The sequence below is a fragment of the Xenopus laevis genome, chromosome 3L (genome assembly GCF_017654675.1).
Source record: "Xenopus laevis strain J_2021 chromosome 3L, Xenopus_laevis_v10.1, whole genome shotgun sequence".
Lineage (NCBI taxonomy): Eukaryota > Metazoa > Chordata > Amphibia > Anura > Pipidae > Xenopus > Xenopus laevis.
The window spans coordinates 25,339,300-25,355,306 of NC_054375.1; positions in this window are offsets into that span (position 1 = coordinate 25,339,300).

Genomic DNA, 16,007 nt, shown 5'->3' on the forward strand with positions numbered 1-16,007 from the left:
TATCATAAAATTGTTAGAATACAAACATATAATTGGGGTTATAGGGACACACATGCATGGAAAACATTGCTCACTAGTGTTGGGCGAATAAATTCAACTTTCACGAATTGGCGGTGAATTTCCACATTTCGCCGCTGACGAATAAATTTGCGAATCTCCCATGAAAATTTGCTGGCAAAAATTTGCCTGCATCAAAAAAATTTGGCCGTGCGTTGTTTGCGGGAAAATCGCCGCACGTCAACACTATTCGGACGCCCATTAACTTTAAGGCCAATTAATGTCAATTTCAATTTGCACAAATTTTTCGCGGTATCAAGAATTTTACGAGAAATGTGTTAATTTTTTGGCGAATTAAATAAAAAATAAAAAATACCTTCCAGATTTATACATTATATTCATATTTAGGAGTGTATATCATTACGGATTAGTGTGAGAATCGATTTTATGCCACATCAGAAAAAAATAGACCTTCAAGTTTCTTTTTTTAATTTCCTTAATGTACTTGGTAGTAGGAAGGGGGAGAAGTTCACAGAATCTTTAAAATTAGAATCTACAATAAAAATAAGGTGATGCCTATTGGTTGTCAATGAACGCTCAGTGTTTCCCTTTCAGACTCTTTTAATGGGTCTTGGAAAGCAGATGAAGAATTGGCTTACACTGCTAAAATCTCTCCAAACAGAGTCCGATTTTTACATTGTCTTTGTTCATCTGGCATTTGGGACTTATTAAAATGACTGCATTAGTCAAATACAGATGTTGGAAACATCCATGTCACAAAGTCATGTGTAAGATTTCTACATAGTCATTTCATAGCCTCTTACTTGTTACTTTTTGATGTTTAAAAACAAAAGTAAACATATGATAAAATATTTCTTTTGGGAGACTGATGCTAAGATGGGAGTACAAAGGCAGGCTGGATTTCATTTAAGGTACCCTTTCACCTATAGCAGTCCCCTTTGGCTTCACTACTCAAATGCTGTCAGACTTGAGCATATTGGCTCAGCATTTTCAACTAGCGCTAGCAAACTTCTGGCTCGTAAAGTCTCGTAAAGTCCAGGACAGAGCTTGCAAACAATAGTATTATTAAACGTTGCCAGGTTAGGGATCACCAAAGCCATTCTTGATTCATCTGTGTATATATTTAAGTCTATAAAATGAGTTTGAAGTTATTTTTCTTTCTTCAGGGAAGATCCCTGATGAAAGTTCCACATTGGAACTGAAACGTCGGATACAATAAACCCATGTTTGCCTGATTGAGTTTTATGCTGTAGTTGCTTTTCAATCAGAATGTCTTTTCCTCCTCTGGACTTACCAACTGGATTTTGGAAGGCCCAAAAGAATAGGGTACTGGACCTACCGTTTCCTACCGTGGACCGAAGAGGAAAGGGGTGGTTCACCTTTAAGGTAACTTTTAGTATGTTATAGAATGGCTAATTCTAAGCAGCTTTTTAGTCGGCCTTCATTTTTTCTTTGATATAGTTTTTGAATTATTTGCCTTCTTCTTCTGACTCTTCCAGCTTTCAAATCGGGGTCGTTGACCCCATGTCATAAATAAATGCTCTATAAGGCTACATATTTATTGTTGTTGCTACTTTTTATTACTCATCTTTCTATTCAGGCCTCTCCTATTCATATTACATTCTCTTATTTAAATCAATGCATGGTTGATAGAATAATGTTCACCCTTTAACCCAGTTTGCTGAAATGGCAACCTCGAGAGCTGATGAATACAAAGCAAAATAATTCAAAAACCACAAATAAAATAAAGCCTTTTGCAAATTGTCTCAGAATATCAGATCAAATATTAAAAGTTAATTCAAAGATAAACAACTCCTTTAATGAAGTGCAATAAACTTTCTGCATGTTATCCAACCCAGACAAGGCAGTAATGCAATAACATTATCCCATACAGGCCAATAGTGATATGAACTTTGTGCAGTTCACCTTCAACGCAGCAAAATCCCCTTTGCGTTGTGCAAGAAAGCCCAATTATAAAGTGAAATCAGCTTTGGGGATGTTATCCAAAATGGCTGGTAGTATTCTCTGCATATCTCTGTATATTATCATGTATTTATCTGGCATGTTTGAGAACTGGGTAGTGTAGCTATTGTTATAACAGCTTGTGTCCTCTTTAAATAATGCAAAATGTCCCCTTCCTCATGTCATTTGTTTTGGAAACTCTGTTTCCGACCCATTCTGGATACTGGTACCATTGTTGGATGTCAGCACGACAATGACTGCAAATAAACTGTAACAAAAGAGTGATAGAAAATAAAAGGGACATGGGAAGAACATGCATGCTGAAGGCTATTTGTAGCAAATTGCAAATGTCACTGTAGGGTCTTCATGTGGTGACTCAGTAGGTAAAACATGACACTCATCACAACAGGTGTTGACTTTGCAGTATAAATAATGTATATGCCCCAGAGTGTTTACCATTACTTTTCCATTCTTGCTTTGTATGGTACATTTGTATATTTAGCATTCAAGCAAATATCAATTTGGCTAATGACTAATTTATTGCTCTACACATTTAATAATCTTCTGGAGATTATGCAAGTACAGGGAGTCCTTGAGTTCCATATACCCAACTTACATACAACTCATACTTACAATAATAGGCAATTACAGTAATGTACTGTGGTTTGCTTGGCCTTTATTAGCATTTAGCTTTAATAAACCACCTGCCCCAATCCCCTCTGGTGTGTGTTGTCTACTGCGGAGCACAGAAAGGTACAAATAAATACTATGTTAAGACAAACATCTGTCTTGTTGCATTTAATAAGTAAAGGTATGTTTAAACTTACATATAAATTCAACTTAAGAACAAACCTACAGGCCCTATCTCGTACGTAACCTGGGGACTGCCTGTAAATGAACAGTTTATTGTCATGCTTATTTTGATTAGGATTTTTTTGGAAAAGGAGAGGTATGGATCATAAAACAAGAGTAATATGGTATAAATCAAATAATGGACAAAACCCTGCAGTACTTTTTAAACTATGATTCTCTTCATTACTGAGATACGCAGCCAAGGAACCCACAATCTAATCTCAGGAGCCAACCCATTAAGGGGTTCCTATAATAAAGATTTTGCTCAAGTTATAGTAACCTATAGCAACCAATAAGCAGGTAGTAAGTACTGGTCACCCGTATTAAGAAAACAGTGTGGGTCCGCATTTCAGATAAAGAAGCTGCTTGGATGAGTGGTGAAACAGCTTCAAGTCCAGTTTCTTTAGACTTATTTCCACTAGATATTTTTAATTAGGTTTTTTTCCCATTAGGTATTAAAAAGGGCAAAATAAATGAAACAATAAGGTCTTGGTTCAGGGCTTTTTGGCTTATTTTAGCCTGTCTCACCCTAACCAAGTTGGTTCTCTTCTTGATACTTAAAGGTGGTTTTTTATGAAAGTATTGGTAAACAACCACCAGAAAAATAGTTCAGATAGAGTGTAGGGAAATTGTTTGACAATGTTTGTCATACAGTAAGCTCCTTGTATTAAGCTCAAGCCAAGTGGCTTGAGTATACATGGTAGCTAGAGAGTGGGCACAAAGTGTAGATGAACACCAAAGGCCTTCGGCCATTTCTCTATCCATGTACCAATTGTACCACCATGACCAAAAGACTGCAGTTTATAAAGTAAATGCATATCTGGAACTGTTCCAAAAGTCTTCAAAATCTAAGTCATCCACATCTACTGCAACCTTTATATTTCAATTTGAAGAGCACATAGTTCTATTTTGCTATTGGAATCAGTGATGTAACATAGAACTGGGCTCCACAGCAAATTATTTTTTAGGCCCCCAAAATGTCTAGAGGTGGACTTATTTTACCAATATTTATTGAAATTGTATATGAATTAAGGCCTTGTGTGGCCCCTATACCTCTTGGGCCCCCCTACAACCACAGGATCTGCTTCCTCTATAGTTACACCCCTAATTGGATTCAATTACATTAGCTTCCATACTATGTGTCTAGTTGACAGCACTGCGACTCTATCTATCTATCTATCATCTATCTATCTATCTATCTATCTATCTTTCTTTGTGTCGGTTTACTTGTCTTTATGACATTTATTTCTATCTATCTATATCATGCCTCTTTCTCTTTGGGTCTCAGATATTTGATTGAAATTCTGACGTAGACAAATTTGGAAATGTATAAAGCTGGACTTCTTCTAGGATAACTTCATATTTTCCCACATTTCTTAAATACATATAGAATGCGAAAATAGCCAATTTTAACAGTTTATTAAAAATCCTTAAGAATGAAAGTAATTTCAAAACAAAATTCCAAGGGCACTCATAGGTCATAATAACATTATTTGAGTGAAAATTATCCTAGAAATGTACTTTTAAAGCACAAAGTGTAAGAAATACTTACCGAGCGGATCCATCGATGCGCCTCCGTCCAGCGTTCCTGACGTCACGGGCGTCGGGTCACGTGTGCGCGCAGAAGCGTGCACGTCAGCGCGCATCCAGGCGCAGGCTCGTTGCGGCGCAGAGCGTGTTCACGCTGGCTCCTCTTCGCAGGCATTCTGACGCTGCAGAATTTTAACTGTGCCTGGTTATCGTGGTTTGTCCTGAGACCTAGCTTACAGATTTAAACTACTTCTGATTGACTCCTGTGTATGACCTTGATGTGTTTTTGACTTCTGAGACTTGCTGCCTGCCCAGACTTCTGCTTATCTTTCGTTCCTGCTGAATTGCTGCCTGCCATTTGACTTCGGATCCGGCTTGACTATTCTCTTCTCTGAATTCCCTGGTGCCTCGCTTCGGCCTAGCCTCACTAGCTTCTCTCCACTCACGGCTTCCTCCTGTCTCATCCCTGGGTGGGTTCTGTGTTGTGTGAGCCGCTTGTGGGTCCTTATCATCTAGAAGAGGTCCATCACTTCATAAACTATCCGGTAAGCCTGACAGTATAACCAGGCCTAAAGATGGATCAAGCTGAAGGGCCATCTCCGTTTTCAGTCCTCACACAACAGTTATCTACGCTTACGCAAGCAGTCCGTGAGCTTCAAGGGGGCTACGCTCAAATGCAGGATCAGATGAGGACCCTGCAGCCACCTCCTGGTGGTTCAGCTACAGTTCCATTGGCCGAACAATCTTCCTCTAGCAGCTCTGCACCTCCTTCTGACCAACCAGAGCCCAAGGTTCACCTTCCTGAGCGATTCTCGGGAGATCGAAAGACTTTTCGTCTATTCAAAAATAACTGCAAACTCCTGTTTACGTTAAAACCACGCACTTATCCTACTGAACAGGCCCGTGTAGGCACTATTATTTCCTTCTTGGTGGGGGACCCTCAGGCTTGGGCCTTCCGTTTGATGGATATGCAAAGTCCGGAACTGGCCACAGTGGAGTCCTTCTTTAAAGCAATGGCTGTATTATACGAAGATCCACACAGATCTTCTGCGGCAGAAGCTTCGCTACGGGCTTTGAGTCAAGGGCGAGGTCCAGCTGAAGACTATACTGTTGAATTCCGCAGACTTGCAGCAGATGTGGATTGGAATCAATCTGCACTTAAACATCAGTATCGTTTGGGGTTGTCTGAACCCTTGAAGGATGAACTAGCACGTACAGGAATTCCAGAGACCCTGGACGACCTCATCTTACTTACTATACAGATTGATCGGAGACTCCGTGAACGAAGAGCTGAGAGGTCGGGCCAAGGCTCTCAAGGTTCTTCCTCATGCTCCTCCACCAGTCCGGTTGCCTGTTGCTCCATCTGCTACTGTGGACCCTGAACCTATGCAGATCGGCGCCATTAGATCAGCTCTAACCCCAGAGCAACGCCTGAGACGTCGAAGGCTCAATTTATGCCTGTACTGTGGACAAGCTGGCCATCTGCTCCGTGACTGTCCCACACGACCTTCTCCTCGGGGTAAAACTCTTCTTAACAAGTCATCGGTATTTACGTCTCCTTTTACTCCCCTACTTACTGTTCCGCTTTCTTTACAGTGGGAAGGCAAGACAGTGAGTCTACAAGCAATCATTGACTCTGGGGCTAGTGGGTGTTTCCTGGACTCTGTAACCGCTGAAGCTCATTGTTTTCCCCTGCACCAGAAGAAGAATCCCATACTACTTCAAGTTGCAGATGGCTCGCCCATATTATCCGGACCAGTTACCCAAAAGACTTGTCCTCTGTTTATGTCACTTAATAAAGTTCACGCTGAAATCTTGAACTTTGATATTGTGGCGTCACCTTTATTTCCAGTTATTTTGGGGATGCCATGGCTCCGGAAGCACAATCCGTCCATTAATTGGGATTCTGGGGAGATTGTCTTTTCTTCTAATTTCTGCCTCTCTAATTGTCGACCAATTTTACCTTTTGGACCTGCTAAACTCTGTTCGCTTGCACCTCCACAAGAAGTTCTTAATAAACTTCCGATGGCCTATCAGGAGTTTCAAGATGTCTTCTGCAAGAAGGGAACGGACATACTTCCTCCCCATCGTATTTATGATTGTCCCATTGACCTGTTGCCCGGTGCACAAATACCTTTTGGGCGAATTTATCCTTTATCTGAGCCTGAGTTATTGGAATTGCGCAACTATTTAGATGAGAATTTAGCTAAAGGCTTCATTCTCAATTCCACGTCTCCTGCCGGGGCTGGAATTTTCTTTGTTGAAAAAAAAGACCATTCATTGAGGCCTTGCATTGACTACCGTGAACTTAATAAAATTACTATTAAGAACCGATACCCACTCCCGCTTATTCCTGAGCTGTTCCAGCGGCTACGTGAAGCTAGAGTTTTCTCCAAACTAGATCTCCGAGGAGCATATAATCTGGTCAGGATTCGTGAGGGGGATGAATGGAAGACCGTTTTCGCACAAGATATGGACACTTTGAATATCTCGTTATGCCATTTGGTCTATGCAACGCTCCAGCAACGTTCCAACACTTTGTAAATGATGTGTTTCGTGATTTTCTAGACGTGTTTGTCATTATTTACTTGGATGATATCCTTGTTTTTTCCAATTCCCTTGAAGATCAAAGAATTCACATGAAAAAAGTCCTCTCTCGTCTTCGTACCCATCAACTGTATGCTAAGCTAGAAAAATGCATTTTTGAACAAGATTCTGTGGAGTTCCTAGGGTTCTTTATTTCTCCTCTAGGCATCCAGATGGATTCTCGGATGGTTTCAGCGATCCTAGATTGGCCTATACCCACATCTAGAAAGGCCGTTCAGCGATTCATTGGCTTTGCTAACTTCTATAGGAAATTTGTTAAAAATTTCTCTCATATAATTACGCCTATCACCAGTCTCACCCGTGCCAATGTAAAATTCATCTGGACATCTGAAGCTCAAGAAGCTTTTGATTATCTTAAGAGTCTCTTCGTCTCTGCTCCCATTCTTCATCACCCAGAACCTTCACTGCCTTTTGTCCTAGAAGTTGATGCATCGGAAACCGCAGTAGGAGCCATACTTTCCCAAAGGTCAGCTGTTAAAGAAGAACTTCACCCAGTCGCTTTTTTTTCACGTAAAATGTCAAGATCCGAGTGTAACTACGACGTTGCTGACAGGGAGTTATTGGCGATTAAACTTGCGTTGGAGGAATGGAGGTATCTTCTTGAAGGCGCCAGACACCCTATTCTTATCTTTACAGATCACCGTAATCTGGAATATCTCCGTTCAGCTAAAAGACTTAGGCCCAGACAAACCAGATGGGCATTATTTTTTATGCGTTTCAATTTTCATCTTACCTATCGTCCTGGTACCAAGAACACTAAAGCCGATGCTTTATCGAGAATGTTTTCACCGCAGCCAGACTTACAAGAATCCTTTCAAACCATTCTTGGACCCAACCATTTTCTTCTCCTCCAAACCTCTTTCTTGGATCAGATTAAAAGTATTTCTGAAAATATTCCTCGCTCTTCTCTTCCTCAAGAAATAAACTGCAAAAATGGGATTTATTTTCTTAATGATAAGCTTTTTGTTCCTAAAGATCTCCGCCTTGAAGCACTCAAAATTATTCATGATGCTAAACTAGCAGGTCACCCTGGAATCCGGAAAACCTCTTTGCTTGCAAAAAGATTGTTTTGGTGGCCCGGGTTGATCAAGGATTGTACTAATTATGTGGTCTCCTGCGAGACTTGTGCTCGATCAAAAGCCTCTCATAGTAAACCACTTGGGCTTCTTCAACCACTTCCCATACCCTCTCGTCCTTGGGGATCCGTATCTATGGACTTTATTTCTGAACTTCCACCTTCTCAAGAGCACACCGTTATCATGGTATTTGTGGATCGTCTTACTAAGATGGCTCACTTTGTTTCATTACCAAAATTACCTTCTGCCTCTGAGACTGCCGAGGTGTTTATTCGAGAAGTAGTGAGACTTCATGGAGTACCTGATGAAGTGGTTTCTGATCGCGGGCCTCAATTTATCTCACAATTCTGGAAAACTCTTTGTGCAGCATTACAGATTAAAGTATCTCTCTCTTCTGCATTCCACCCCAATCTAATGGTCAAACAGAAAGAACAAACCAAACTCTTGAGCAATACTTAAGATGTTACTCTTCTCATCTTCAGGATGACTGGGTAAGCTTACTTCCTCTAGCAGAATTTGCTTACAATAATTCTTGCCACTCCTCGACCAAACAATCTCCGTTTTTTGCTAATTATGGGTTGAATCCGGCAATTTTTTCAGCTCCAGCTTTTTTTGGGATCCCTGTTCCAGCAGTCCAAGACCGACTCACCTTTCTAACAAAAAATTTCAAATTGTTGCAACAGACAATGGCTAGAGCTCAACAAAACTTCAAGGTTTATGCGGATCGCAAACGAAGGAAAGATCCTGAATTCAAGGTTGGGGACCAAGTCTGGCTATCCACGGCTAACCTCAAATTATCTTGTCCCAGTAAGAAGTTGGGTCAGCGGTTTTTGGGGCCCTTTACTATCTGTCGTCAAATCAATTCTGTCTCTTTCCAGTTGAAGTTACCTAAGTCCTATCACATCCATCCGGTATTTCATGCAGCATTGCTTAAACCTGTGGTACATCACCATTTTCCGGGACAAAGTTTTCCTCCGCCTCCTCCAGTTATTATCGACAATCAAGAAGAATTTGTGGTTGAACAGATCCTGGATGTTCGTAGGAGAGGGAAACGACTACAATATTTAATTAAGTGGAAGGGCTATGGTCCAGAGGAAAATTCTTGGGAACCTTCTTCAAATATACATGCTCCTAGACTCTTGACTCAGTTTCATAAGACTCATCCTGGCAAGCCTTCAACTGTCTGCGTCCAGAGGTCGCATCTCGGTAGGGGGCAATGTAAGAAATACTTACCGAGCGGATCCATCGATGCGCCTCCGTCCAGCGTTCCTGACGTCACGGGCGTCGGGTCACGTGTGCGCGCAGAAGCGTGCACGTCAGCGCGCATCCAGGCGCAGGCTCGTTGCGGCGCAGAGCGTGTTCATGCTGGCTCCTCGTCGCAGGCATTCTGACGCTGCAGAATTGGCGCCAAGTTTAAAGGTATTTAAACTGACTTTTGTATTTTAACTGTGCCTGGTTATCGTGGTTTGTCCTGAGACCTAGCTTACAGATTTAAACTACTTCTGATTGACTCCTGTTTATGACCTTGATGTGTTTTTGACTTCTGAGACTTGCTGCCTGCCCAGACTTCTGCTTATCTTTCGTTCCTGCTGAATTGCTGCCTGCCATTTGACTTTGGATCCGGCTTGACTATTCTCTTCTCTGAATTCCCTGGTGCCTCACTTCGGCCTAGCCTCACTGGCTTCTCTCCACTCACGGCTTCCTCCTGTCTCATCCCCGGGTGGGTTCTGTGTTGTGTGAGCCGCTTGTTGGTCCTTATCATCTAGAAGAGGTCCATCACTTGATAAACTATCCGGTAAGCCTGACACAAAGAATATATCCTGAAAGTAAAAATGACATTATGGATTACAGAATTAAAACAAATGCTATGGGGCACATTTACTAAGGGTTGAAGTGAATTCAAAGTGAATTTTCGAATTCTAAAACTTTGAATTAATTTTTGGGTACTTCAACCATCGAATAGGCCAAAATTCAATTCGAATTGAAAAAACTTTAAATATTCGAAAACTCGAAAATCGAAGTACTGTCTCTTTAAAAAACTTCGAATTCGACACTTCGCCACCTTAAACCTGCCGAATTGCTATGTTACCCTATGGGGACCTCCAAGAACCTATAGCCAATATTTGGCCACGTTTTTAGAAATCAAAGTTTTTTTTTTTGAAAATCGTTCGTTCGATCGATTAAATCGTTCCATTCAAGCGATTTGAATTGGATCAAAAACTGCTAAATTTAATTTAAAAAAAAACTTTGACTATCGAATTTTTTCAATTCGATGCTCGAATTTCGAAGTTTTAGCACTTCGAAATTCGACCCTTAGTAAATGTGCCCCCAAATGTGAGTCATGAAATATTCCCCCTGCTCAAGTGTATTGGTCATTGGCTAATAAAACTTCAGTGTAAAAATAAAAACTGAATAAACAAAATTAAAAATGTTTTCAATATAGTTAGTTAGCAAAAAATGTAATGTATAAAGACTAGAGTGACTGGATGTCTAACATAATAGCCAGAACACTACTTCCTGCTTTGCAGCCCTCTTGGTTTCCACTGATTGGCTACCAGGCAGTAACCAATCAGTGACTTCATGGGGGGGGGGTTATTTTTATACTGAACAATTCCTTTAAAAAGCCCCAATATATTACACTGGAAACCAAGCATCTGTCATGGTAAATAGTGGTGTATAATAAAAGTGTAGCCACTCCATTGCACTTGGTTGGTGTAAGTACTGTACATTGAAAATGGACAGATTCTGTATGACATCAGTATGGCTGATAATGTATGATCCAATCCATTGAACCCATTTTGGCAAACCAGCTCAAACTACATGCTCTACTGAAATATTAGTTTGAAGTGAAGGTGGTGTGAAATACTGTTAACTCCTTGCCAGAGTATGAGTTTTAGTCAAAACCAGTTTGAATCTGTCAATTCACCTTTATTGTAAACTTAAACAATTCATCAACCTTCTCTGCATTCTGTGGTATCAAGATATTTTCTAAAAAAACAGGATATCGGTCTAATTTTCTGTTACTCTTTGTATTCTCTTTAATTACCCTGAGATTCTGAATGCAGCCAGATACCACAGATAATACATCCATTGAAGACTGATGATGCTTCTAGTCTGTTTCTTAAGTGAGTCTGTCTTTTGACTTACACAATGGTATCAGGGGTGATAAGGATAAAGATTGTCCACTGGTATCATGTGAGAAAGAATAGGGACAGAATTACTAAGTGCATTCCAGGTTTCCTGATCTGCAGATGAATAGGGACAGAATCATGATCAGATTGCAAGAGTTTTTGTTCCAATTTACTGAAGCTTTTTCCAACAAGTATTTCCTTGCATCCCATCACAATCTGGATCATTTATGTTATCCAGATCTTCTTAATGGCTTTGCAGAATGCCTTTTCTCCATCTGTCTGTGATTTTAACAATGGCTGTAAGCATGATTTTTGTTAAAATGTGTTAAATGTTAAACTTCACATCTATCTATCTATCTATCTATCTATCTATCTATCTATCTATCTATCTATCTATCTATCTATCTATCTATCTATCTATCTATCTTTTTTGTTGTCCTATCTATCTACCCTATTATCTATCTATCTATCTATCTATCTATCTATCTATCTATTTATCTATCATCTATCTATCTATCTATCTATCTATCTATCTATCTATCGATCTATCGATCTATCGATCTATCGATCTATCGATTTATCGATCTATCTATCTGTCTAATCTGTCTATCTATAATCTTCTATATCTATAAATCTATTTTATCTTTATGGGGGTTATTTACTAAAATCCACAATTTTCTGATTAATTAATAAAAAAAAATCCGACCAAACTAGAATTCACGATTTACCCTTTTTTATAATTATGAAAAAAACCGGATCGACAAAAAAAGCACGACTTTTTCTGATTGTCGAAAAATCCTAATTTTTCGGATTTGACCCCCAAAAAGTCAGAATCTTTCGTGAAATTGACGGAAAGGCCCAAAATGTTCCGATTATGGAATGAAACTCAGCACAGACAATAATACCTTCAATTTTGGAAATAGCACCTCTACCACTGACTTCTACAGAACCTCTACAGGTTGAAGATGGAGTATTTTCAGATTCTGACTTTTTGCAGCCTCAGGGTATAATAAATCTCGAGATATAATCAAGTTTTTTTTCCCACTAAAGATTCGGATTTTATAGTAAAAAAACCTCTAATTTTTCTAGTTTTTACCATTCAGACTTTAATAAATAACCCCCTAAATGTCTGTCAATCTATCATGTTGACCAATAAACACCTTTTTCCTGTATACTTTATAATGCTACTAACTCTATTAACCAATAGCAATCAAATACTGTATTTGCTTTCCGGCAGGTGTTCAGTAAATAACGTTTGCTTATTGGTGTAGAATGAAGCGTAGATTGCAATTTTTCAATTTCATAACCACCATGTCCTGAACCACTTGCAAGCCCAATATATTATAAGTATTCCAAGGAAATGGAATGCAGCAGACATTAGTATTCAATAGAATGTATACAAAAAAAAAAAGAAATAAAGCCATGACCAGTTTGCCCCAAAAATAAAAAAAAATCTGGTGTTTAATATGGATATCAGGCTAGTCCATTAATATAATTTATATGATACAAAATGTAATAATACTATGACTCCGCATTCATTTAGTAACTTACATGTAACCGAGGACCTTATACTGACAGATCTATGCTCTTTCTTGCTGAGCCAAAGGAGGCTTGTGGGTTCTGCCTTGTAACTTGTTTTAATGTATTTTTTCCAGTCTGCCAGAGTCTGTTATTGCTCTGAGTTGCAAGCAGATTTGTTGCAACTGCATGGAACTGCCCAATTAAGGGGCAATCTAAGCCAGTTTCCTCCTTCTCATTTCTGGATTATTGAGCTTCCTTCTGTGATCTAGCTTCCTTGGTTCCTGAGTTCCTGCATTCCTTACACTTGATTTAACCCTTAGCCTGCTTTACTTGCTGTTGTTTTCCACCTGCCGCATGAACTCCCCGATCTGATTGACGAACTTGTGTTGCCTTCAGCCTGCTCTTCTCTTCGGCCTATTAATGGATCTGTGTTGCAGCCTGCTGCCAGCCCTGACCCCCTGATCTGTTACAAGGCCTTGCTATTTGAATCACTTAGGAGTGTGTCATGGGAAAACATGTTTTTCTTTTTCAAAACACATCAGTTAATAGGGCTGCTTCAGCAGACTTCTGCATTGAAATCTGTTTTTAAAAAGAGCAAACATATTTTCTTATATTTCATTTTGAAATCTGACATGTTGCCCCTTTTTTAGGTGCCCTCAGTCATGTGACTTGTGCTGATAAATTTAAAGGAATTGTTCAGTGTGAAAATAAAAACTGGGTAAATAGATAGGCTGTGCAAAATAAAAAAATGTTTCTAATATAGTTAGTTAGCCAAAAATGTAATGTATAAAGGCTGGAGTGATTTGATGTATAACATGTCAGTCAGACACTACTTCCTGCTTTTCAGCTCTCTTGATTTACACTGACTGGTTACCCTGGCTACCAGGCAGTAACCAATCAGAGACTAGAGGGGGGGGCCACATGGGTCATTTCTGTTGCTTTTGAATCTGAGCTGAATGCTGAGGATCAATTACAAACTCACTGAACAGAAATGTACTATGTGGCCCCCCTTCAAGTCGCTGACTAACTCAGAGTTATAGAGCTGAAAAGCAGGAAGTTGGATTCTGGCTGTTTTATTAGACATCTGTTCACTCCAGCCTTTATATATTACATATTTGGCTAACAAACTATATTAGAAACATTTTTTATTTTGCATAGCCTATCTATTTACCCAGTTTTTATTTTCACACTGAACTATTCCTTTAAGTCACTCTTTACTGCTATTTGGAGTGATGTTCCCATCCTCCCTCTCCCCCAGCAGCCTATCAGCAGAACAATTGGAAGTTAACAAGATAACAGCTCTCTTCAGTTACATTGAGTAGGAGAAACAATAGCTTATCTGAAAGCAGTTCCAGTACTGGCTTTTTGTCAAAGCACAGGATCAGGCAAAATGACTGGCTGCCTACACACCCATATTACAGCTAAAAAATACACTTGTTCAGGAATAAAATTGTATATGGTGGACTGCATCATTTATAATGTAAACAGTGTAAATTAGATATAAAAATTACACCATAAAAATCAGGACAGAATCCCTTTAAATTATTTAGTTATTTTATACCTTTGTTATGGTTTTGTTAAACATCTAGGGGGTTTATTACTAAACTCCGGTCTGGCTTTTTGAGGTAAATCTCAAATGTTATTTTTTTTTAAAACTCAAATTTTTCGAGATTTATTAAAGCCCTATGCAGCAAAAAGCCAGAATACGAAAATCTGGCATCTCAGACCTGCCGAAGTAATCCTATTTTGACATTTCTGCAGTCTGCACTGATATTAGGCCAAAAATCCAACCTTTTTGAAAAAAAACCCATAAGATTTGGGCTTTTCGGGGGAAAAAATAAATAAATAAAGAGATTTGGGAAAAAATTTCAACTATTCGGGTTTATGCTCGATTTAATCGAGTTTTTACCCAAACCGACTAAATTGTGCTTTTTTAAATAATAAATAGTCAAATTGTGAATTCTAGTTTGGTCAGACTTTTTTGTTTAAAAAAAATGTGAAAAATTTAAATTTTGATAACCCCTTAATGTGCATACCAAGTTAGCAAGCTCATAGGCCTATTCCTAACATTCTCACACCTGTGCTATTTCCTGACACTATTCATTTCATAATTCACAAGTTCGCGTGAGTATTATGACACAAGCGACGTCACTATATATGGGATATATTTCACAGGTTATTCATGGGTCTTCTTTTGTAATTCATGAGTATTTATATAGTACATATAGATATATAATTTACACACACAACCACAGAATATTTACAAGCTGGCGGCTTCCAGAATAGTTTATGAAGGGAACATGTTATGTGCTCTTTGGCAATAGATCATGTGCGTATACCTGTCATCACTTCCAGTTACACTCTCTCTTTTTTTCACAGGTTTTGAAGATTGATTCAAAACCATTTTCAATTCAGAAGAGCCAAAGTCTGAAACAATGAATCCAAAACTTGCCAAAACACTTGTACTAACCTCTCATTTTATCAGCGTTTCTACTCATTTATGTATTTTAGGTTTATTACCAACATTGAATGTAATAGTGTTGGCAGACCATGTGTAGAACATGCTTATGCATCTATACCGAAGGTTCCTAAACTATAGTCTGTCCCCCATGGAGCTATAAGCGATGGACAGGTCAATATTTATTGTTGTCTTGAATATTAATAGAGAGAGGTTATAATATATCGCTTGTATATATTATAACCTTGTAAAAAGAGGAGCTTAAACCTAAACCTTTAGAGTTGTTACCCTCTTAAAAAAGCATGTAATTAAATACTACTGTGACACCCTTAGGCTTGACACATGACACACAGTTTGAGTGGGTCATAACAAATGTACAAATGTGTTGGGTTTTTTAGCTGTTGTTGTTACAACATGTCAAAAAATATTTCTAAACCTCAAGACCTAAAATTATAGGCACCGGCTAATACAAATGCTATGCAAAAAATGGTGCTTATTACTAGTAAAAATTCATTAGCCATGCATCGAAGATTTATTCAACCACCTTGAATAATTTGTTTTATGTATATCAAATACACATCTTGGCCAATTTTTATAATAATAAAATATTTTATCCTTTATTTATATAACGGACGGACACATATATGCACTGGTGCACAAAGATTGTTAATTATTTGCATCAGTCCTTGTCCCAGTAGGGCTTACAAAGTTTAATATCACATTTACACAATACTCTAGATCAGTGCTGTCCAACTTCTGAGGTACGGAGGGCAGAAATTTTTCCGACCTACATAGTGGAGGGCCGATAATAGAAGCCAGTGTTGACCATTCCCTGTTTTTAAACCACACCCA